Here is a 25,661-nt window from a genome sequence, read left to right on the forward strand (position 1 = left end):
TCACGGTGATTCCGAATACTACGTAGTATATTTGAATTGTTTTATTCCTAAGTTATCCATCACCTGCTTGAATAGATCGGATGTGAGGTTTGATCGGTCTGGATCTCTATTGGTAGTCTGTACCTAGTTAAAAAATAAGCATTTTGTTTCTCCAACTCTTTTAGCTGTAATGCTGCATAATGGTTCTGCCTCTAGAAATCTAGTCGACACATCCATTGTTGTTAATAAATACTTATTCCCACTTTTTGGTTGAGATCGGGTACCTACACAATCTATCAAGACTCTTGCGAAAGGTTCCTCAAATGCTGGAATAGGTATTGCAGTTGCAGGTTTATTACTGCCTGTGTGACATCTTTGAGACGGCTGGCAATATTCAACTACATCTTTGTGTAGTCCAGGCCAGTGAAAATATCTTTGTATTTCAGCCTCTAATGTCCTCACCCCGAAATGATCTCCAAGTGCTCGCTCATGTGCCACTCGCAGCACCTCCTTTCTGTACCCAACAGGCAAAACAGTTTGATGAATTTCTGTTCACGTCTGATCTGCTTCAATGTGTGCTGATCTCCATATCCGCATTACGACATAATTTGTGAAGTAATAACACACAGGAATGCATTCATTCTCTTTCTTGTTAAATATATTTTGATATAACTTTTTTAACTCCTCATTTCTCTGCTGTAATTCAATCAGCTTAGCAGAGCTAAAAATACGTTCATGTTTTCCTACTTGCTCCTTCTCTGTTCCACTTATCCGATCAAAAAGAAACTTTCGGAAAACTCTACGTCAGCTTCCTTATCTGTGCCTTTAACCTGCTTAAACCCGTGTATCTGTGATCTTCTGATGGCGCAATCAGTGGAAATTCCTGGATAAACATTCTCCAGGTCTTCAGTTGCCTGCATCTCCACTGGCTTTTCAACTAGAGTAGGCAGCACGCCTACCAGTGAATCAGCTATATTATTTGCAAGGACAAATTTTATTCCAGGAGCTGAGAGTTAGGGGTCCAGTACTCCGAACATACATTCTCCACTCTTCTCTGGACTTTCCAGCCTCACTTTACATAACTGAGTACTTTTTGCCTAACTATGAATTCCTGTTCCCAGCACATTTTCTGGTAATAGTCTCTCAAGAGTGCATAAAGCTTCACCCCTCAGCATTACAGATTGAAAAGATGCTGTGTCAATTAATATTGGAACCTCCTTATCAATTACTCCTGGCCTATGTGAATAAACATTACCCTTTCTGTAAGTTTTTTATGCAGAATTGGCACGTCCACTGATCATCTTGTACACTCTGAGGCAGTTGCATAACTTCCCTTATGCTTTTTGTTACGAGTCCAACAAAACTTCCAGGCTTGTCTGGTTATCCTACAACTGGTTTTCTCCCAGCCCACCAACACTGTGATTTTGTGTGGCCCACTTTATTACAATGAAAACACCAGAGTATTTTAACTTCTTTGTCCCCCTCAAAGTTTTCTTTATTACCGTGGTAAATTATACTTACGTTCTCCACTGTGATCTACCTTTCCCTTTGCACGTGAGGATATCTCTTTGCTCCAATTTCTGTCCCGCAGAGACCAGAACTAGTTCTGGAAGCCAAACCAAGTTTTTGGACCAGTTCATAATCATCAGCAAATTCAGCAGCTAACCTTGCTGTTTACACTCTCTGCTCTTCCACCTGAGTTTGCATTACTTCAGGTAGTGAATTTTTGAATTCCTCCAAGTACTAACCTCTCTAAGGGCATTATAGTTTTGCTTGAATTTTAAAGCTCATATCCAACTATCGAAATTAGTCTGTTTGATCCTTACAAACTCAGTGTAGGTATGACCAGGATCCCTCATTAGATTCCTGAAAGGTTGTCTATGCAGACAAAATGTTTTTTTAACCTGTTTAGACTCCCCAGATACCTCCTCTGATAGGGATGTGAATACCTCACCAGTCCTAACTACAAGTTTCGTTTGGATCAACAAAACCCGCAATGCCTCTGGCCACTGCATTTGTTTAGCCAACTTTTCAAATGAGATGCAAAGTGCATCACATTCTTCTCATCAAATTGAGGCAATGCTTGAACATACACAAACAAATTCTCACTAGGTTTCTGACTACTAGGGGCTTACTCATCCGCACTCTCTTCCTTATTAAGCGCATCCTCAGCCGTTATCTCCAGTCTTTTACACTGACTTTTCTTTTTAAATGTCAGTTTTTGCTATTCCAAAGCTCTCTCTTTCTCTCTCCCTTGTTGCTCTCTCTTTTGCCATTTTTTTACTCTCTGTTCTCCTGCTCTCTTCCACCCCCCCTCTGCATTTTATCGAAAGTCAAGTGTTTCATTTGCGCTGCCCTTTCCTTACATCTCACCGCTAACTCAAGATGTTTCATTTGCAACTGAATTCTTGCCATCTCTGATTCTGTTGGTTTCTCCAGCAAGTTTAATTGACGAGCTACTGCTGTAATTATCTCTCCTTTCCTTACAGAAGCAGTCAGTTCCAATTCCCGCTTCTCAGCTAATTCTTGCAACTTGGTCTTACTCACTTTTCATAAAATTTCCAAAGTCACTGCATGCACACCCAGGAAACGTCTGGCGACTGAAATAGCCATTACTATTCGATGTTTTGTCAACCCAATCAAACTAATACCCGAAATAAAGACATTAGCATCTCCCACTCGCTGTTGAAAATCCAGCAATGAGCCCCCAGTCTGTTATGGACGAGGCCAGACCACTCAAAACATTATTAAGCAAGCAGCCCAGAGCACAACTTTGCAGTTTGTTTTGGTCATTATCCAATGAAAATTACCCGGAGTAATTTAGCTAGGGTGATTTTAAATCAGACAAAAACATTATTCACAAAGTTGCAGAATGAAACACAATGAACAGAATAAAGCACCCCTACAGAATTCAACCTATTCAGCTAGACTTACTTATGCTATTCCAAATACACACAATAGTCCCAATAATCAAACTTCCTTGTGAAAACGTTATAATGCATGTTTCCAGGTTGAAGCTGAAAGGCAGAAAAGAGAGAGAGTTTCCACACAGCTCCCAGTTGAACTTAACAGTTCAAAACTCAACTGAAAACTGCTCAACTCAGTTCAACTCAGCTAAAAGAGCTGACCACTCCCCGTTCATTATACAGGTCACTCCGAAAGCATGACAATGTTGCCATGTAGTTTCATCTGTTTACATATAAATAAAAGGACTCTGAAAATCCCTTTCGTGTCTGATTGTAGCCTGGCCCCGTTTTATTGACCCTCTGAAAAACATCAAGGACAGAGTCTACTTGAGCCAATGAACAGCTTTTAGCAACAAAAAAGTCAGAGAAGACAGGCTAGTGTTCTGTACGGAGGTCAGAAGCAGGTGGGAATGGCGAATAATATCAGAGTGTGGCTGATGACAGATTTGTGAACAACCTGACGTTCAATACAGGGTCACATACCAACTGTACATCCAGACAGTGAGACTTCATTCAGAACCTGGAGCTCTCTCTCAACCAACATGGGGGGTCCACAGAGATCTGTAAACTATCATCGAGTCATGGAATCCCACACCGGAGAGACAGGCCCATTATCACAAACTGGTTCATGCTGATCAAAATGTCCATCCATGCTAACTCCATTTCCCTGCGCTTGGTCCATATCCTTCTAAACCTTTCCTATCTATACATTTGTCCAAATGTGAAGACACGTATCATGGAAAACATGTTATATCTAATGCTATCCGTATTTTGTTTTGGAAATAATGAGTGTTGATTCATAACACTCCAGTGTTAATGCAATCACGTTTCATTCTTTTTGTAGCGTTACAGATTAAACACTCATTTCCTTCACACTCTCCTCATGGTATCATCACTGCAGGGATGAGTCTGGTGAAACTCCATTACACCGTCTCTCTGTAACTAGGAGATCATTGATTATAAATGAAACAAAATACTGTCTCAAGTACACTCCACAACTGCAGGATGGTGTCTTCACACTTATACTTTAATCATTTTGTAATGAGCAATGCTACTCATTAATTGTTCTGATTATTTGCTGAGTCATAGATTCAGAGAGATGCACAGCATGGAAACAGATCCTTCGGTCCGACCCATCCATGCCGACCAGATATCCCAACCCAATCTAGTCCCACCTGCCAGTCCCCGACTGCTCTGTATGAATTCTGTTAGTGCCTAATGATCAAGGACATACAGCTCCTTTTCACCAACAGGACTTCCCATCATTTCGCCTTCTCATAAATACAAAATGCGAAGGATGGCATTTTTTGCCAATCATTTATTTGCCTTATGAAGCAAAGTCACACCAACCAAAACATCACTGTTGCCATTGGATTTGATGGGAGATAATGAGGAGGTGATGATCTCACTGTATTCTCTCCGAATATTAATCCAGAGAATCAGGCAATGACCCAGACACCGGATACGAATCCCACAACGGCAAATGTTGGAAATTGAATTCAATAAAATATCAGTAATTAAGAATCAAATGAAACAATGAAACCATTGTTGATTGTCCTACCTGGCACCCTCATGCCCTTCAGGAATGGAAATCTACAATCTTCAGCTGGTCGGGCTTACATGTAACTCCAGACCCACAGCAATGTGGTTAACTCTCAGTTGCAATTTGAAATAGCCAAGCCAGCCACTCAGTTATATCAGTCACTTCAAAGCCTCAAAGAAATGAAACTGCATGGACCTCAGCACTGACTATTTACAGCCCACGGACTGCACTGGGTCAGGAAGGCAGCCCATGAAAACCTTCTCAAGGACAATGAGGAAAGAGAATTAAATGTTGGCCCAGCGTCCCATTAATGAATAAAGGAAGATGATCCCACTCAGGGAAGAGAGAAAAACAGACATGAATAACTTTAAACAGGAACTTTGACATATACCTTACATGGTCATAATTATCAATAAAATGGGAACAGGAGAAACATAAGCAAGGTGTAATTTCATGTTTTATTTTCATCCCAGCTGATCATCAACAATCCCATTGTTTGCTTCTTTCTCTCTATCTCTCTCTTTCTCCATCTATTCAACTCAGTCCTTCTCCCCTTCATAACAGATGTCGATGTCAACAACACCAATCACGCTATTTCCCAACTGTGTTCAGTTCTGGTGTATGGTCATTAGAATCGAATTGCCAATTCTATTTTTCTCTCGACCCGATGTGGCAGATGGGCTGCCACATCTGCTCAGTTTGTCTGGCACTTTCTCATTCGTTATTGTTTCTGATCTGTTGCATCATTCTTTGCTTTATTTAACCTTTAATTTTGTTATTATTTGGAATGTCTGCATCGTTGACAGGGGCAGCATTTGTTGACCTAATCAAATGTCATTTACTGCGAGGTCATTCTTTCAGGCTGTTCAGAAGCAAGCACATTGCTGTGGGTCTCACATCAATCTTAAGCCAGACAAGATAATAACGCAAGATCTATTTTCCAAAGGACATCAGTGAAATAGATAAACGTATGGACAAAATGCTGGAAGTGTTATGATTGTTATTTTCAATTCCTGCCTTTTGTATTTACTTTCTGACATTGTCTGTGGTAGGTCGTGGAACAGTGTCTTTCTGTATAATAACCTGTGCATCTGAATTACATTTCTTCCGACATTACTGCTCTGAGAGACTGTTCGTGTCATTATGTTATTTTAGAGACAAGAACAAAGTTGTGATCGGAATATTTGCAACTGAAAGAGCGCTTAGAGGAGAGGTGGAACCATAACGTCTGAATTTTACCAAAGCATAGATAATGGTCTATTAAACGTCAGCTTTAAAGTCAAGATGGTGACTGGGCATATAATCGAGCTGGTAATGGATAGGTTTTGTGATGGACAGAATACCGAGACATAAATGAATTTTATTTATTTAAATTCGGTATTGTGAACAGTCTCGTTCTCAGATGTTTGTGAGGGCGGGGGTTTGGGCGGTTCTGAAATTTGTGGGGAATCAATGGAATTTGCATTTGAAACTGAAGACAATAGTTTCCGTCTTTGTCAAATATAACAAAAATAGCAAAGATGTTCGCCATGGGTGAAGAGATTAATAAATGTATAGAGACGAAGAAACTTACCAGGAACACCAACAATAGCGAGGATAGGATAGTAACCCGCCTGGATAATCATCAGTGCACCATATATCCGAAGTGCTAATTTGGACCAAGACCAGGATATATAGAGAAGACCATCGGATAAACTCCTGTCCATTGTTTCAGCATTCCAGTCTAATGTTCTCAGATTCTGATCCATTAATGGATCATTCCAGACTGTTCTCAGATGTTTAAATCTCCTTTTTCTGTCTCTGCAGCTGCTGATCCCTTTGAGCGTTGAAATTGATGCATCTGCTGCTCCAATGGCATAAACCATTGCAAGAGGCCCCTTACTAATAATAGACAGAAAACATCCAGTGACACAACTCGGATCCATGGAGACTGGCATCAATCACAGTCACTGAACAAACAGCTCAATTTAACCCCTTTCAGTATGGTTCCTTCAGTACACAAAATCTACTGGACAGGATTATATTTTGGCACCGTTGGCTATTGATCACATTTCCCATAACCTATTGCTCTCGTGAAGTTAGTAGTGAGTGAGAATGATGCATGTTTTCTTATCGCAGACTAGATGATTCTGCTGCGTTGTCCGTGCTGTTACCGTGCAGATCTCTTCTCGACTAGAACAGGCACCAGCCAATATATTTATAGTGGATATATTTGCACTCCAATACATAGGAAATGTGAATTTGCCTGCTCATTCCTTTAATTGATCTAATAAGGCAATTTTGTATCTTCAACACTCAACGTGCTTCAGCACTTTTTAAAATATAAACTCACAAACACCTTAACACACTTTATTAAGCACACGTTTCTTCACTTTCTACTCATGGTAACATCATGCCAGGGTTTCGTCTGGTGAAACCCCTTTGGACTGAATCGCTGACAAGATCATTATTTATAAAGCTGATTCAACCTGTACACAATGCACCTAACAATCTCTCAACAAAACACTATCATTGGGAAAGATACATTTACTCTGGTACTTTAACCATTTTGCATGATGAGCCACATATCATTTACTTCCTGCTGTTCAAAAATTCTGTTTGTGACTTATGACCAAGCACATCCAGGTCTGTTTCAACAACAGCACTTCCCAACCTCTCACTATTTAATGAACATAAATGTGAATGATAATGTTTGTTGTTAATATCTGAAATATTTTATATTTTGCGAAGAGCTATTGCGCAAACACTGAACCTTTTGATACCCCAAAGTCTTCACTCCAGATAATTATACTACTCTCTTCATTCTCTCAATTATCCAACTTTTAATACATTCGGTGTATTCCACCCCTACCTACCCATGGACTCTAACGTTCCCCACTCAACTGTATTCAACCATATCAAACGTCTGCTGAAAATTCACATACTTCATGCCCACTGGTTCTCAATTGTCGATGTCACAACGGACAACCTCCACAAAATCCAGCAGATTTATCAAAGATCAAGATCATTTCCCATTCCTGAATCTAGATTGACTCTACCGAATAATGCCATTATTTTCCAAGTGTCTAGTTGTCACATTCCTCACAAAAGGTTCCAATGTTTTTTTTCTCACAGCTTACATCAAACTATCCACTGTTTAGTTTGCTGTTTGCTCTCTCCGTCCTGTTTTAAATATTTAGATTTACAATACTGCTTTCCAGTCCGGAGGATCCTTTCCAGACTCTAACCAGCTTTGATGAATAATCAGTAATTCTTTCACGAACTCTGCTGCCATCTCCTCAATACTCCGGGATGTAGCTCATCAGATGCAGCAATATACCAACCTTAAATTCAATGAGGTTTTGAAAGACGTACCTTTCATTAATTCTAATTTCTGGCTGTTCCCAATTTTCACCAGTCACTCTGTATTTCAGGAAGTTTCTTTCTGTACCTTCCTCAGGGAGATGGACACAATATATTGCTCTCAGCGGACAAATGGGTTCTGTCAGCCAGTGAATATATCGGAGGACTGCACTCCGGTGATGATGGATATGTTACTCACTCCTGCCTGGAAAGTTCCAGAATTAATTCAGCTTAATTCATGGTGAGCTTCAGCACAGTCCTGTCACTGGTGTGAGGCTACACAGTATACTCAAGGAGGGGACACAGCTCAGTGACCATCTCAATTTTGACACAAACTGGTTTCATACCTGACACATCTGGTCCAGCTTCGACAAATGTCCCGGGAAATCCCAGGGAGGATAGTGCACTGTACTCCTCCCTATTTATAGAGCTTCCCTTCTGTGGAGCCTCATCTCCATTTGTTTACCATGGACCCAGACCCTCTGTAAATGCAAGGTATAGAATCGCGTCACCAGACCCAGCAGCTGACAATACAAACCTGAGATAAGCATCCACAGAAAATCCACTGATTTTCCAATGACAGGAACAGATCAATTCCCCACACGGAACGTGCACGCGCTCAGTGTTGAAAACTATCTCCACTCCTGAGTTTCTCTACCTGGCTGAGAAAGCCGTTGCATCTCTGCACACTCCCACAGTAAGTTTCTTTCCACAAAGACGCAGTTGACAATCTAACATTACGTTTCTCTGTATCTCAGCAACTATAAGGGCAGCACCAATATTGCCAATGGGTTTGATCATGACACACAGAGAAGAGAGACAGAGGGAACCTAACTCACTGTAACCAGGGACATATCTAAACGGACGTGATATTCAAGAATATGGGAAAATGAGGAAATGTGAGAATAACTTGCCATTTTGTTTTCCTTTTAGTTCATCATCAGCAATCCATCTGATCACTTTTCATTTCTTTTCCTCTCTTTTTTGGCCATTTCTCCATCCATTCTATTTAAAACTGGCCCCCACCTCTCTCTCCAACCCAACCATATCTGTTTCCAGGATAAATAATATTATTTTCGAGTTTGCATTCAGTTGTGAAACAGGGTCACTGGACTCAAACTGTTATCTGGGTTGCTCCTGACAGAGGCTGCCATACATGTTGAGATTCTCCAACACTTGCAGATGCTGGAGAATTTTATTTTCGATCTCTAGCACCCACCGTTCCTTGGTTTATTTCACCGTTAATGCTGTTGTTTCACGGGATGCCAGCCTCACGGGCAAGGGCAACATTTGTTTTCTATCAGTAATTGTCCTTGACCACGCGGCCATTTGTCAGGAAAAAAATGGAGCCAACAATTTTGTTGTGGGTCTGAAGTCACAATGAGTTCTGATTGGGTAATAATGTTAAGATCCTTTACCAAAGAATATCAGTTAAATAATAAGAATAAATCCTGATGGTTTCTGGTTTCCATGAGTGAAATTAGGTTTCGTTCCAATTTTTGTCATTCGAATTTAATCTCTGACACTACCTTGGAGTCACAGCCCATGCCTCTGAATTACCCGTCTAGTTGCATTATCACTCTAATACAGAGTCCTCATTCCCTAGACGGTATTTCCCAGTCCCTGCCAGAGAGAGAGAGGGGAAGTCAGTTTAACTACCAACAATCAAAAGGATTTTGGGAAAGAAGTGAAAGGGAGATTGAGAGACAATTTCATGTAAGGTCACAGGTGTGAGAATGCTGAAATGAAGACAGTTCGACTGCATTCTGCAGCATGAGCCAATATTCCCAGGAATGATAGGTGAAGGAAATTGGTGTAAGTACAGATGATGGAGAGTTTTGGATATGAGCATTTGTTCTGCAACCTTGTTAACTGGGTGTGGGGTCAGCAGAGTCTTCAACACATTGGTCTGAATCTAGCAATAAATAATCTCAGCGCCATTTTCATTGAGTGCGACAAAGGGATTGTCTGTACGAGGCTGACCTAGTTTCCTGGTTCTATCTTATCGAGCTCACCTCATTAACTAACCACCAAATCTCATAGTGTTCCTCTCATTCAATGCCAGCCCGATTCTTCAACCCATCATGGCTGGAGGTACTCACAATCGGACTGATGCCCCTGGATGTTCCGTGATCACTGGCATTGGTGCCATTTTGCAATGGTCAACGATCACATTGTTGAACTTTCTCAGTTTGGAGCGATACTGCACAGTTGACCCCGCGCATGGCAGATCAGGGGAACTAACACGACGATTTTTCATCTCTCTACATCTCACTCTCATTCTCTCTCTCTCTCTCTCTCTCTCTCTCTCTCTCTACATATGCACATATTCTATATCCAATCATAATTAGTTTTCTGTCTATGTCACTTTATCTCACTTTATTGTATTCAGCTAAACACTGCTTCTAAACACTTGGAGAAAGTGAAGACTGCAGATGCCGGAGACCAGCGTTGAAAAATGTGATGCTGGAAAAACACAGCAAGCCAGGCAGAATCCGAGGAGCAGGAGAATCGAAGTTTCGGGCATTAGTCCTTCTTCAGGACGGTTATGAAATGCAATTTTGAGCAGTTAACTTTTTATCCTCAGCCGTTATCTTGACCGTTATCTGAATAGTACCACTTTCCTTGTTATGAAATTTCCTTTTGCCCTTTGTCTGTGACTATTTCTGTCTGTAACAGTTACACAATCGCCTATTCATTTGGCTGGACGGCTGGTTTGTGATACAGAGGGAGGCCAGCAGCGCAGGTTCAATTCCTCACACTGACAGAGGTTACCATGAAGGAAACGCTCTTTCAACAATGGGCAATCTAGCATGGTCAATCCACTCTAGGCTGCACATCTTTATACTCTGGGAGGAAACTGGAGCTTTAGGGAGAACCCACACAGATACATGGAGAATGTTCAAACTCCACATAGAAGGTCACCTGAGTTTGGAATTGAACCCAGCTCTTTGGTGATGTGAGGAAGCAGTGCTAACCACATATCCATCATACTCCTCAGTTGGTTCTATTAATTGCTTGCAGCTGATTAAAGAAATCTAACTGACTTGTTCTGATAACTGATCTTGACCCAGTCTAAGATCTTTATCATCGGCCATATCTGGTTTCATTTAAAATGTGTTGCGAGGAGTGGAGGAGTGGAACTAGTGAAGGGAAAAGTGTCACCCTCCAACCCCAGTCAGAACCGGAGTGAAAACAAATTCACAAAGTGGGAATTCATTCAAGTGGGAATTCTCTTTTGCAGAAGTTTGGGACGGCTGAACCTTTATATTAAATCGAGGCTGACTTTATCTGTATTTCCATAGTCAGGGGAATCAGGAGCAGTGTTGCAATGAGAGAAAAGTGCAGCTGGGAACACAATGAGATGAGCCATGACTTTATTGACTGGTGGAATAGTGTCAAAGGGTCGAATGGCCGCCTCGTGTCCGTCAGCGCTATGTTCTGATGTTCCATCCAGCCCTTTCGTCCTGCAGTACAGGAGCAGATCAAGGCCAGCCCGATGGTTAGGCATAGTTTTGGAAATGCACTTGGAAAATCCAGGCTGGGTCAGGAAGTGACCCCCACCAAATCCCTCTTTCCAGGCTTCCCCTCTCTGTAACTTCTGCTTCAAGTGTAGGTCGTGATAGAAACCCAGCTTCGCTGTGGATACAGTCCCCATACCCCACACAAGGTCAACGCTGACAAATCCTCTGCTCTCCCTGATTTAACATTTTACATCATGACTTCCAGGAAAATAACAAGTTATTTACCAACAGCATGAATAAGAACGTAAGAAATCGTAACGCTATTCGGCGCCTCAAACTTGCACTGTCATTCAATAAAAGCATGGCTGATCTACTCCAGGGCTCAACTCCACTTTCCTGCTAACCCCCTCGTATCGCTCAACTCGCTGAAATGTCAAAAACCAATCCACACCGTCTGGAAATACAATCAGTGACCCAGCCTCCACAACTCTCTGGGTTAGCGAATTCCAGCCATTTACTGCCTTCTGAAAGAAGACAATTCTTTGCATCTCAGTTTGAAATCCATATTCCTTATTCTATATGTATGTCTCAGATTGAGACACTCTGCCCAGTCGTGGAACCGCATTCTCAACATTTGCATTGTCAAGCCCCCTCTGTATTTTCTCCATTTCAGTAATGCCACCCTCACTCATTTAAACCACAATGAATAATCGCCTCAGCATTTTTGATGTATTCAATAAATCAACACTTTCATCCCAGGAACCAGTCGAAAAAACCAACATTTCTACATCAGCATGCTGACGTTATTTTTCATACAGATGAACACTCCAATCCGTTGTACTGCTTGTTTTTTGGGCGTCCTCTCCATTAAATAACAGCCTGCCTTTTGGTTCTCAGTGTCATCCACAAACTCGGATGTATATTGGACTCAGCTCCCGCCGTCAGGCTATCAGTATAGATTGTAAGCAGCTCTTGCCATCAGACTGATATTTCTGGTACTCCAGGTAGATACATTTTTTCATAAAGATCATGAATTTGACTCTCCGATTTCTAAGTGTTTACCAAGTGTGATCCCATGCTCATGCATTATCCGTCATACTATGAACTTCTGTCTTGTGTAAGATCCTTTATTTTGTGATATCTTGTAGAAAATCTCGGGAAAGCCTCATGTCTATCAGTCCCCCTTCATCAAGGCCGCTTGATACATTCTCATGGATCTCCAGAAAAGCTTTGCATGATTTTACAGACAAAATATACTTCGCCCTTAACAAGACCATGCTGACTCTGTGTGAAGCTTTTCTAAATGCCCTGCAGTTCCTTCCTTAATACCAGACTCTCACAGATTCCCAGCAATAACGTTGAGGCTAAATTGATCCTGCTTTCAGTCTCGCTCCTTTCTTGCAGCCAGGCGCCACATTGGATGGTCTCCAGATTCACTGGGTCACTCCTTTAATCCAGTGAGTTATGGAATATTTCACACAAAGCCACTAGCCACTCTGTGACCATTTCCTTCAAAACCAGCTATGAATTGCTTATGATCTGTTTACCCTTGGTCTTATCTATTTAAGAAATCTTTGAGGAGAAAGTGAGGTCTGCAGATGCTGGAGATCAGAGCTGGAAATGTGTTGCTCGGATTTCACCAGTTTCCTCATTTCCCCTTCCCCCCACCCTGCCTCAGTCAAATCCATCAAATTCAGCACCGCCTTCCTAACCTGAGATCTTCTTCCCGACTCTCCGCCCCCACCCCAGTCTGACCTATCACCCTCACCTTGACCTCTTTCCACCTATCACATTTCCGACGCCCCTCCCCCAAGTCCCTCCTCCCTACCTTTTATCTTAGCCTGCTGGACAAACTTTCCCAATTCCTGAAGAAGGGCTTATGCCCGAAACGTCGATTCTCCTGTTCCCTGGATGCTGCCTGACCTGCTGCGCTTTTCCAGCAACACATTTCCAGCACTATTTAAGAAATGCCTTGTTCCTTTTGTTGGAGACAGTTCAAGAACTTAGCTCCTATTACCATTTTCTTTACATCATTGAAATATTTATAGCACCTTCACCTGTGAGGAATGATGTAAAATACTGGTGGAAATGATATGCCTGTTCCCTGTAGCCAGTTCCCTAGTCACACCCTCCAAATGTCCTCAATAAACTTTCCTGAATTTCTTTCTACCAAAGATCACACACACCTCATGAACTATTTGGGTCCATGCACAAATTCTCACTGTGTTCCACAACCGACTCTTTCTCTCATTATCAATTCACCCTTAATGTCACTGTAAAGTCCTGTCAGATTTTTATTTCCTCTCTTCGCACTCCTCGTTCCCAGACAAATAGCCTGCGATACGATTTGGAGGAGTGTGGGATGTCATTCTGGATGTGGTTTAGCATTGGGAAACTCAGAAATAAGGAACACATGACTGTGCTGAGTGTGGGGCAGTGGGATTCATTTGGGATGAGCAGACGGAAGCTGAGGAATAAGCCTCAGCCCTGTCGGCTGCAAAGGGACTTGGATATGATGCAGAGCTGGGCTGACGAGTGGCAGATGGAGTTCTACCCTGCCAAGTGTGAGGTTGTCCATTTTGGAAAGACAAATAAGAATGCGGAATACAGGGTTAACGGTAGGGTTCTTAGTAAGGTGGAGGAGCAGAGGGATCTTGGGGTCTATGTTCATAGATCTTTGAAAGTTGCCACTCAGGTGGATAGAGCTTGTAAGAAGGTCTATGGTGTGTATTAGCGTTCATTAGCAGAGGGATTGAATTCAAGAGTCGTGACGTGATGTTACAGCTGTACAGGACTTTGGTTAGGCCACATTTGGAGTACTGTATGCAGTGCTGGCCTCCTCACTTTAGGAAAGATGTGGAAGCTTTGGAGAGGGTGCAGAGAAGATTTCCCAGGATGTTGCCTGGAATGGAGAATAGGTCGTACAAGGATAGGTTGAGAGTGCTAGGCCTTTTCTCATTGGAACGGAGAAGGATGAGGGGTGACTTGGTAGAGGTTTATAAGACGAACAGAGGAATAGATAGAGTAGACAGTCAGAAACTTTTTCCCCAGGTACAACAGAGTGTTACAAGGGGACATAAATTTAAGGTGAAGGGTGGAAGGTATAGGGGAGATGTCAGGGGTGGGTTCTTTACCCAGAGAGTGGTGGGGGCATGGAATGCGCTGCCTGTGGGAGTGGTAGAGTCAGAATCTTTGGTGACCTTTAAGCGGCAATTGGATAGGTACATGGATAGGTGCTTAAGCTAGGACAAATGTTCGGCACAACATCGTGGGCCGAAGGGCCTGTTCTGTGCTGTATTGTTCTATGTTCTATGTTCTATGTTCTATTCTTATATAAATGGAAAAGCTCCTGCTGCTTGTTTTTATATTTCTTGCCAATTTGATTTCATCACATCTTTTCTTTCCTTTTGTTTGCTTTCTATATTCATACAGTTATATCGCGCACAAATACAATTTTTGGTCCAACTTGTCCATGCCGGGTTTTCCATATAAACTAGTCTCATCTGCTTGCATTTGGCCCAAATGCCTCAAAACGGTTCCCATTCATATGTTTGTCCAAATGTCTTTTAAATGTTGAAGCTATACTTGCATCTGCCAGTCTTCCTCTGGCAGCTCATTTCATAAACATCACTCTCTGTGTAAAAGAAGTTCGCTCTTCCTCCCTTTTAAATCTTCCCTCTTAAATCTATGCACTCTATGATTAAATTTTCCTGTCCTGTAGAAATGATCTTGGCTTTTCATCCTACCCATGCCTCATATGATTTTATACATTTCTACAATGTCACCCCTCAACCTCCTAAACCCCATCTGATACTAACTTCAAGATCAAGCATTTCAAAATAAGCACTGCAAATTTGAAACAATATTAAAAGCGACTGGTAAACAGCACTCAGCCCAAACGTGCTGTTTGGGCTGAGTGATCAACAAAAGCTTGTTTTGTATATTGTATTGCTCAAAATAAGATTTTTCTTTTAATAGAATTTAAATGATTAACATTGTACACCTAAAAAATGCATGTGCTTTTTTTTGCCCATGTGACAGCCATTAAGTGCATTGCTTTTGGGTATTGTGTTTTTAAAACTAATTTGCACAATATTTACTTTGTAAATGTGGCGATGTTGAATACTTTGAGCATTGCTGTTATTTGTTTGTCTATATGTTACAATACTAAGGCAGCATGAAAATCTTACTAGTGCCAAAAAGACGTCAACCACCTGCGTTCCTTTGTCTGATGGCGGTGATGATCTCTACAGTAAAAAATATATCTCTGGCCAGATCTATATAATAACACATGTTCAACTTTCACCCTTCTGGTCCCCTATGATCTTGTGTGGTTGTTTCTACTTTATCTTTCACTCAGTCACATCTTAATATAAAGTCATTTACATCATCTTCTCGTTCACCACTGCTAAAAGCCTGTTCATCTGTTCTCACACCCTCTTTTCCCTGTCACCTACCACCCCCCTCCCCCCCACCTCTGCCAAGGGACTAAAATGCCCATTTTCCAATCGTTTTCAGTTCTGACGAAGTGTTACACTGGAATTGAAACGCTAACTCTTTTTCCCTATCTCTGCAGATGCTGCCAAACGTGCTGAGTTTCTCCAGAAATGAATAGGCAGAGAAAAAAATTCAATTAAACAAATAACTATGGATACAGGAAATAATAACACAAATATTTCTGGAGAAATTGGGAAGGGTCACTGGGTCCGAAAGATGAACTCTACCTTCACGCCACAAGATACAGCCAGACCTGCTTAGTTTCTTCAGCAATTTCAGGTTTTGAACAAGTTCCAAAGACGTACGTCAAATCTGCTCAAATGTCCTGTCCAGCACGGAGCGCGGTACATTGAGAAATGAACGATAATGCAAAGTGCACAAGTTCATTGGCTCTGAAACGACATAAGGCTGGCATCACTGACACGACAGAGGTGTTAATCATCGTCAGGGAGAAAAACAGAAGTCAAAACATTCACTTCAAACACAGAAGATGACATTACTGGAAAGAAAATAATTCAGATGAATATGTTAAAGTATCAGAGTAATATAACAAATTGGAGGCGTGACATCAGGGAGAGGCCCTCGGCAGAATTAAAATATGAAACTGGATGTGTTCGCACATCAGAAGCCAGGTTAGGTCACTGAGTACAGGGCTGATGGTGAATGGGTCTTGGTGCGAACTGGGGGAAAGTCAGTAGAATTGACTTGCAGATATTTCAGCTCACACTGGGTTATCATGTGATGCTGTAGATCTCAGCAGCAGCTGCAACAGAATTGCATTCAATCACAATTCCTAACTATTCCCCCAAGATAATCCATCAGTCGACCATTATCATCAAGCCGAGTGGTGGTTCAGTGACGAGTGTAGATGAACATATCAGAGTCAGAACCATGCGTATCTAAACCTGATGACAACCCATTAAAGCTACCGCACTTGACTGGTTACATTCCAAATAGCAAAACTACCATCTGATGCAGAAGGGGGATGTCAGCCCAAGACTAACAGATAGGATCGAAGCTCTGCATTCTTCCCTAATTCAGTCATCAATGTCGATGTACTATTAAACAACTTACTGGAGGAGATGACTCCACAATTATTCCCATCCTAAATAACGGAACAGCCGTGCATATCAGTTTAACAGACAAGGATGTGGTATCTGCACTATCCTCAGCCAGAAGTGTTGAGTCGATAATCCACCTCACCCTCCTCATGATGCCCAGAGAATCACAGATGCCAGTCTTCAACCAATTCGATTCGCTGCACGTGCCATGAAGAAACAGCTGAACACAATAGGTACGACAAAGGCAATGGGCCCTGACACCATTCCTGCAATATGACTGAAGACTTGTGCTGTACAACAAACCGTGCTCTTGGGGAGGCTCCAACTCGGGCATCTGCCTGGCCACGTGGAATATCACTCAGCTATATCCATTGAGTCATAGAGTCATTGAGATGTACAGCATGGAAACAGATCCTTCGGTCAAACCTGTCCATGCCAGCCAGATATCCCAACCCAATCTAGTCCCACCTGCCAGCACCCGGCCTACATCCCTCCAAACCCTTCCTATTCATATACCCATCCAAATGCCTCTTAAATGTTGCAACTGTACCAGCCTCCACCACATCCTCTGGCAGCTCATTCCATATACCTAACACCGTCTGCATGAAAAAAAAAATGCCCCTTAGGTCTCTTTTATATCTTTGCCCTCCACGCTTCAGGCTCTCTGCCTGTATTCCTGATGAAGGGTTTTTGGCCGAAACGTCGATTTTACTGCTCCTCGGATGCTGCCTGAACTGATGTGCTTTTTCAGCACCACTCTAATCGCGACTCTGGTTTCCAGTATCTGCGTCCTTGTTTTTACTCTCTCACCCTAAACCTATGCCCTCTAGTTCCAGACTCCCCGACCCCAGGGAAAGGACTTTGTCGATTTATCCTATCCATGCCCCTCATAATTTTGTAAACCTCTATAAAGTCACCCCTCAGCCTCCGACGCTCCACGGGAAATAGCCCCAGCCTGTTTAGCCTCTCCCTATAGCTCAAATCCTCCAACCCTGGCCGCATCCTTGTGAATCTGTTCTGAACCCTTTCAAGTTTCACAACATCTTTCCGATAGGAAAGAGACCAGAATTGCACGCAATATTCCAACAGTGGCCTAACCAATGTCCTGCACAGCCGCATACTCAGTCCCATAACACGGGAATGACTACAGTCTGACCATTTGCTCTGCCCTCAACCACATCGCGATAGTCACATTGCTGGGAGTTCTTTTTGACAGAGCTATCAAGCAGCACAGAAATAACCTGGTCAGTGTGCTTTCCGATAGGTGGAGATGGCGCTGTTGTGGAAATGGCACTGGATTACTAATCCAGACCAGGCTAATGCTCTGGCAGCTGGTGGAAGTTAACAATAATTAATGAAATATCAAGATGTAAAATCTGTCGTCAGTAACAGTGACGGTGAAGCCAATGTCGATTGTAAACACCAATTTGCTTCCAAATGTACTTTCAGGAAGTGAATCTTCCCTGTTTTAATGGTCTGGGCTAAAAGTGACTGCAGACAGAACAGCCATGTGATAAACTCTTCAATGCTGTCGGAAACAGCCAAGTAAGACACTCAATTGTATCAAAATTGTCTTTAAGGATAAACCCAGACAGAGCACCCAGCACCAGTCTTGGCATTGGAAAAGGGAATTGGAAACACAGTCCTGTCACCATGCAGAGATATCCTTCCTAAAATCTGAGGGCTTGAGACAACAGTTACAGAGCTTTCCCACAGACTGCACAGAAACATCGGGAAAGGCAGAGGTCTTTAAACACATTGAGCCTTCTCCATTCTAGTTCATAGAGAAAATTTCCTCAGTGCAGTTTTCCCCACACAAGATTCATATCTCTTAGTATGTTTAAACATCGGGACATATGAAATAAAAATTAGTGTAGTCCCTTCGGCTCATTAATTTTGCTCCTCCATTCAATATACAAGCAGTTCTCCAATAATGTGTGCTTATTAAACACGATTTGGCTTCAACACGATTCACGAATTGTGCACCCTTCTTTATAAAGGGAGCTCCCGTTCACTGTGACATCATTCAATCCCCGGCACCAGCTGAACAGCAAAACCCAACCTCAGGGTCCTCTGCCTGCAAAATGCACCCTCAATGTGTTCAGCTAAACCAGGAATGCAATCCGCTCTGCACATTTTGCAACTGAGCCTGAGACTGGGAAATGTTAGCGAGGTTTGAGAAGGTTTGTAATTCAGGTTGAGATTATGGATGTATGAACCTTCCAGCTCAGCATGCAAATCGACATCCAGAACTGGGAATTGCAGCCGACATTTAGAAGGAACTTCTTTCAAACAAGGGAAAGAATCTTAGGGCGAAATCTTGGGACGACAGAGTGGCTCAGTGGTTAGCACCATGGACGCGGGTGCAATTTCCACATTGGGTTAATTTATGCGTGGAGTTTGCACATTCTCCCTGTGTCTGCATGGGTTTCCTCCAGATTCGCCAGTTTCCTCCCACGGTCCAAAGATATGCTGGTCAGGTGAATTGGCCATTGTGTGAGGTTTGTGAGTCAGGAGTAAATATAGGTTGAGGAATGGGTCTGGGTGGTATGGACTTGTTTTGCTGAAGGTCATGTTTCCTTACTGTCGGGAATCTATTGTAACTGGAATCCCGCAGTAGCGTCATGTGGTCAGTCCGTTCGCCTGCTTTCTGGTGAAGAACTTGGTGAAAGGTAGAGAGCTGTAGTCAGTAACTATTGTGTGGAAGTGGTGCATTTACAGCACTATTACATTACAATATATGGTTTAAAGATTTACATAGAGTGTGCTGTTGTTTGTGTTAGGCTAACTAATTTTTATGTTTTGATTTTTCCTGACATTATTGGGTCTTTGCCCCTTACTCTCCTTTTCCCATGGCCCCTATTATTTATATAGCACCGCTTTCTATAATAGCGTTCCACAGGAACACAGCAGCCGCGTTATCAGAGAACAAGCTGGAATGATCGCTGATCCTCTATCTCCACACCATATTCCTGCTCTCTTCCCATCCCCTTCGTGTCTAACAATCATTATTTATATTCAGTGCCCTGTCTTCCACAGCCTGATCTGGAAGCGAATTCCCCAGGTTCACCAGTCTCTGAGAGCAGACATTTATTCTCATCTCAATGCAGAGTGGCCTGTCTGACCCTTGTTTTAGACGTCACAGACTGGGGAATCATCATCCCTGCTACCATACTGTCTTCCCCATCAGAGTTTTATACATTTCACTCATTTTCCTACAGCTCATGGAATACAGGTCCAGTCACCCCAAACTCTGCTCCCACAGCAAGCCTAACATCCCAGAGATCAGTCTGGTCATCCGTCACTGCTCTCCCTCGATGTCAGATTTATCCTTTATTAGGTAAGGACACTAAAACTGCACACAATACTGCACAATGTTTGAGATGGGGTCTCACCAAGTCTCTGTGCAGCTGCAGTAAGACGCCCTTAGTCCTGTACTCAAATCCCCCTGAAATGATGGTCAACGCCACTTATCTTCTTAACTGCTGTCACCGTCCATAATCAAACAATCACAGAAGCATATATCTGTACTGTCAGAAAAGCAATACGATCTACATTAGTCCCACTTTCTTAAATGAGATCTGTATCCATAAATGTTATGATACTTCCAGCAGGTTTAATGGTTGTGCGATTACCCATCAAAACTATCTTCTCAGGAAGTTTGATCCTGACTCCAATACCCTCTGGTGAAAAACAATCCTCATATCTTCTCTAAACCTCAACACCTTCACTTTTAAAGTGTGCTCTCTTCTTCTTGTCCCTTTGACTAAAAGGAGCAGCTGCTGTATAGCCACCCCTGTCCATGCCCCTCGTAATGTTACCAATCTGAATCAAGTCCCCCTCAGCCTTGTCTGTTCCAGTGTAAACAACCCGAGCTTATCCAGCCTCTCTTCATAGCTGATATGCTCCATCCCAGGGAACATCCTGGTGAATCTCATCTGCACCCACTCCAGTGCAATCACATCCTTCCTGTTATGAGGTTCCCAGAACTGCTCACAGTAGTCCATCTGTGGCCGAATCAAATTTTGTGTAACTGTTATAATCTATGTCTGAATGATTAAAGGCTATGCTGACAGTCGCATGTGACTTCTGAACTCACCTATTACTCTACCTAGTGACATTCAGGGATGTGTGGAGAAGCACCCTCTGAGCTTCCTAGTGTGCTGCCATTCATTGAGTCCTCCCCTGTCTGGTTCCTTCATCCAAAGTGCATCACCTCATAGTTATTAGGGTTACATTCCATCTGCCATTGCTCTGCCCATCTGATCATTCCATCTGTATCTTCCTGCAGCATAAAACCCTTCTCCTCACTGGCAACCACCCGGGCAATCTCTGTGCTCTGGCAGGAGACCGAGAGTACTGGTAGAAAGCTGTCTGTGTGATTGGTGAACAGTCTCTCCTGCGTATCACAGGGACAAGTGCTGTGTCCCTTATTATTTGTGGTATTTAGAAATGATGTAGATGTGAATGCGGAGGGGGTGGGGTTGGGGGGATGGTGAGAGTGTGTTACAGATGCTGGAATCTGTATTGAAACCAAAACATGCTGGAGATCACAGTGACTCAGACATCATCCATGGAGAGAGAGAGAGAGCACAGAGCCTTTCATCGCCTATATTCTGATTCCCTTCAAACAAAGCAAACTGAAGTTTTACCTTCCCCCGTTTGTGTATGTTCCTCCCAATACAATTTACTCTATTGTTGTAGGGCTAACTTACTGTATGCATTCTTTAAAAATCCTCCTGATATCCAACTATACCACATCCACTTGTTCTCCATTGTTTTGATCGACAAGGGACATTTCAAGCAAACGTTTTGTAAATGTTGCCTTCCCTTTCAGAAATCTAGCATCATTCTCTCGACGTTTGCTATAACCTTCCAAGTGTCCAATATCACATTCTTTATGATAAATTCCGACAGATTCTCCACTGTGAACAATAAGTCTACTGGTCTGTAGTTAACCATTGTCCCTCTTCTTCACTTTGTAAATCCTTAGAATGCATTTATAACCTTCCAAATTGAATACGGAAACATACAGTGATTCCCAATGCAATTATTATGTCCATTTCTATTTTCACTGAAATTCTGGTATGAAGTACATTTGATCTGCCAGACTTATCAATATCAATACTCAAGGACAGTTTTCAAACTGAACCTTGTCACTGATATGAATGATTTTAGTCTTTAGTTACGCAAGTCTCATGGTCACTTGGTATTCCCGGGAGATTTTCTGGACCTTCCTCCTTGAAGACAGATATAAAGTAACTGGTTAGTTTCCCTATCATTTTTCTGTTCTCCGCAATAAATTATCCTATCCATGCATTCACTCTTCCACATTTGACCTTGCTTTTATTTTCCTTTCAAATATTCAGAGGTTTTTCGTCAGTCTTGTTTCTGGTTACTTTGTATTGCTGCTCTCTTTATAATTTACTTATCAGTTTATCAGCCTCCTTTTGTTGCAGCCACATTTTCAATGAATCCACAATAGATGACCCTTCTCTAACGCACTTCCATCGATCTAATGCAATTAGTAACTCATTTTCTTCACAATCGTTGAGTCACCTTTCACTTTTGCGATTTATGCCTTGGAGGTATATACGTATAATGTAGACCTTACAGTGTTTCTGTAAAAAGCAGACATTTCCTGTCTTTCATTAAGTCACTTTAATGTACTTTTCAAATTCACTAAACCCAAGTTTATTCTCGTATCTTAATGGCTTGTACGACTCAGGTGTATGCTCTTAATATAAGAAAAAAAATGCTTGTATTCAGACGTCATGTAAAATTCAATATTCTAAGATCACTATTCCCCAAAGCTTCTCTGCAGCAAAGTCTTCATTTGCTCTTCTGATCACACAACACCAACTCCAAAATTGCCTGGATCAACAGCTCGGTGCTCAATATACTGCTAAAGCAACCCGTCTCAGACATGCTCATGAAATCCATTTTCCCAGCATTAACATTCACTTGGGTAAACACTGGTGAGATGTAGTTTGAAGCTGTCCATTATTATTGCAGTACTCACAACTTGTATGTCTAATTTCCTGTTTTATAGCATACACAACCTTTGTGTTGCAGCTTTCACTTTGATACATAACTCTCATGAAGGTTTGCTTCTCCTTGCTGTTTCTAAGATCCACCTTACCAGTGGGACTGAGTGGGACAAGATCAAAAATCAAACGACACCAGGTTAGAGTCCAATGGTTTATTTATAAACACAAGGTTTTATTGCGCTGTTCCTTCATAGGTGTAGGAGAGAGGAGGACCTTAAACACAGACGTTTTATGCACATGAATTGGACACACCTAAGATCTCTCTTAAATACTTAATCATTTAGAATGGAGGTGCAAGTTTGATTGATTATTATGCAAATCGCAGAATTTCTTTCAAGTCACTGCCTGGAGATAACTTCAGGTAAATGAAGTAGCACTTGCAGTCAGACAATGTATTCTAAGCGTGAGGCCTTGTTTGGACGCTGTCTGTGTCTTCACCTGGAGTCAGACTGGTTTTATTTACAAAGTAGGAGATAATAAAATATCACATTGACTGACTGTCTACAAATTGTAATTATTTGGAAAAAAAATAAAATGCATTTGCAAATACAAATGGACAAATGCAAGTTCAACCCACAGATTTATATGTGCATATACGTGTGTGTGTGGAAGAAGGAGAGGGGGGCGTGTCTGTGTGAAGGGGAGAGAGGTGAAGAGAGAGAGAGACACTGTTTGTCCGTGAGAGAGAGTGAGAGGGTGTGTGTGAGTGCAGGAGTTAGAGAGAGAGAGGCTGTCTGTGCATGCGTGCGTGTGACACATTGGAGTGTGCGTTTGCGCATGTGAGAGATGGAGAGTGAGAATGTGTGTGTGGAATGGATCGGGAGTGTATGCATCAGTGTATGTAAGCGGGAGAGTGAGGGTATGTACTTTTCCAGACGAAAACACATACAGATACAGCAAATCCCTTTCCCCACACACACTCACTCCGTGTTTTCAGAGTGTCACCTCAATGCAGTCGCTGCTCCATTTGGTGTTCATGTTACAGACCCAGATGCAGTAACTACAGCCCCCATGCTCCATCCAGAGTTGGGTCAGCAAATCCTCAGGTCTCCCTGGATGTCTGATGCAGCTCACAGCACAACCTCCAGCAAACCATCCTCAGCCCCACCGCTAACCTTTCAATAAAGAGAGTTAGTCACAAGCCCCTCAGCTACAAGTTAGATGTCTGTTCCTTAACAATTGTACTCTAGGATTTCCTTCATGTTACAGACGCATGATCAACTGAGAGAGACAAACAGGCGTTCCATGGGCAGGCGCATACCAAGTTTCAAACGCGTGACTCAGAGCTTACTGGAACACCCCTGTCCATGGAACACGACATGGGACACAATGGGAAGTGAACAACAGCCTGACACACACCATTTCAATGGTTCTGAGCTTCACAATGCCAGCAATCGATACAGGAGGAAGTCAAAAACTACGCCCAGGGAAAGATACTGAAAAAAAAACTGATAACTTGCCGAAAATATGGATAAGGAGATGGTGGGATTGGACTAACGGGATAAGTGACACAATGGTCGGTCCAATCCCAAGAAAGCAAACATTGAATAGAGACATTGCCATATCCGCTAGAATGCTCCATTGCCTCAAATTCTGAATCTGCTTCACAGAACCAACCCAGACACCGTAAACTTGGGTAAGGTAACGGCTAGGATGGAGAGCTGTACAGGCCGTGCTAGTGGATTACTCGATAAACTGGACTATCTGCACAGCAGGGGGAGCATTGCAAACCTTTGCCAGGATATTGCAACACTCTACCACCACCCTCTGCCTCAAAACTTTGAGCCAGTTTTGTATCCAAATGGCTTTCGTATGAACCAACCTTGGTAAACAGATGACCATACACAATGTTATTCAATGCCTTAGTGAAGTCCATATCGACAATGTACACCACTCTATCTCAATCTTTTTAGTCGCTTGTTTAAAAAAATCTCAGCCAAGTCAGTGAGACACCATATTGCTTGCACAAAGTCACGTTGACTATCCCTAATTAGTTGTTACCTTTCGAAATGCGTGAAAATCCAATGACTCATAATTCCCTCCAACAACTTACCCACCATTGAAGTCAGGCTCACTAACTTTTCCTTATTACCCTTTTTAAATCATTAAAGTAGTGGCACCACGTAGCCACCCTCCAGTCTTCCGACATTTTACCTGTGGCTATTAATGATAGCAAGGTGCCCAGCAAACACTTCCCTAGCTTCCCACAGAGTTCTACCGTACATCTAATAAAAGCCAGGATATTTTCCTGCCTTTGCATGTTTTAAGACTTCCAGCAGCTCCTCTGTAATACAGACACTTTCCAAGATGTCACTACTTTTTTCCCAATTTCGCTAGCTTCCATATCCTCCTGCACAGTGAATACTGATACAAACTATTTGTTCAGTACCTCCCGCCATTTCCTGTGGTTCTGCACATGGGCAGTTTTGCTGATCTTTGAGGTCGTCCTATTCTCGCCACAGTTATTCTTTTGTCCTTGACGTATTTGTAGAATTCCTTTGGAGTCTTCTTAACTCTATATGCCAAAGCTATCACATGTCCACTTTTTATGCTCCAAATTTCACTCAAGTATACTGTTGTTGCCTTCCAACTCTTCTGGTGATTCACTTTAAATCGGGAATTAAGAGGCTAATGATGACCATTTCGATTGATGGAAAAATCGATCTGGTTCACTGACACGCTTTAAGGAAACAAACCGCCATTCTTACTTGGTCTGGCCTACAAGTGACTCCAGAATCACAGCAATGTGGTTGACTGCT

The sequence above is a fragment of the Chiloscyllium plagiosum genome, unplaced genomic scaffold, assembly GCF_037043375.1.
Source record: "Chiloscyllium plagiosum isolate Xiang-an unplaced genomic scaffold, Cpla_swu_hap1 HiC_scaffold_36, whole genome shotgun sequence".
Lineage (NCBI taxonomy): Eukaryota > Metazoa > Chordata > Chondrichthyes > Orectolobiformes > Hemiscylliidae > Chiloscyllium > Chiloscyllium plagiosum.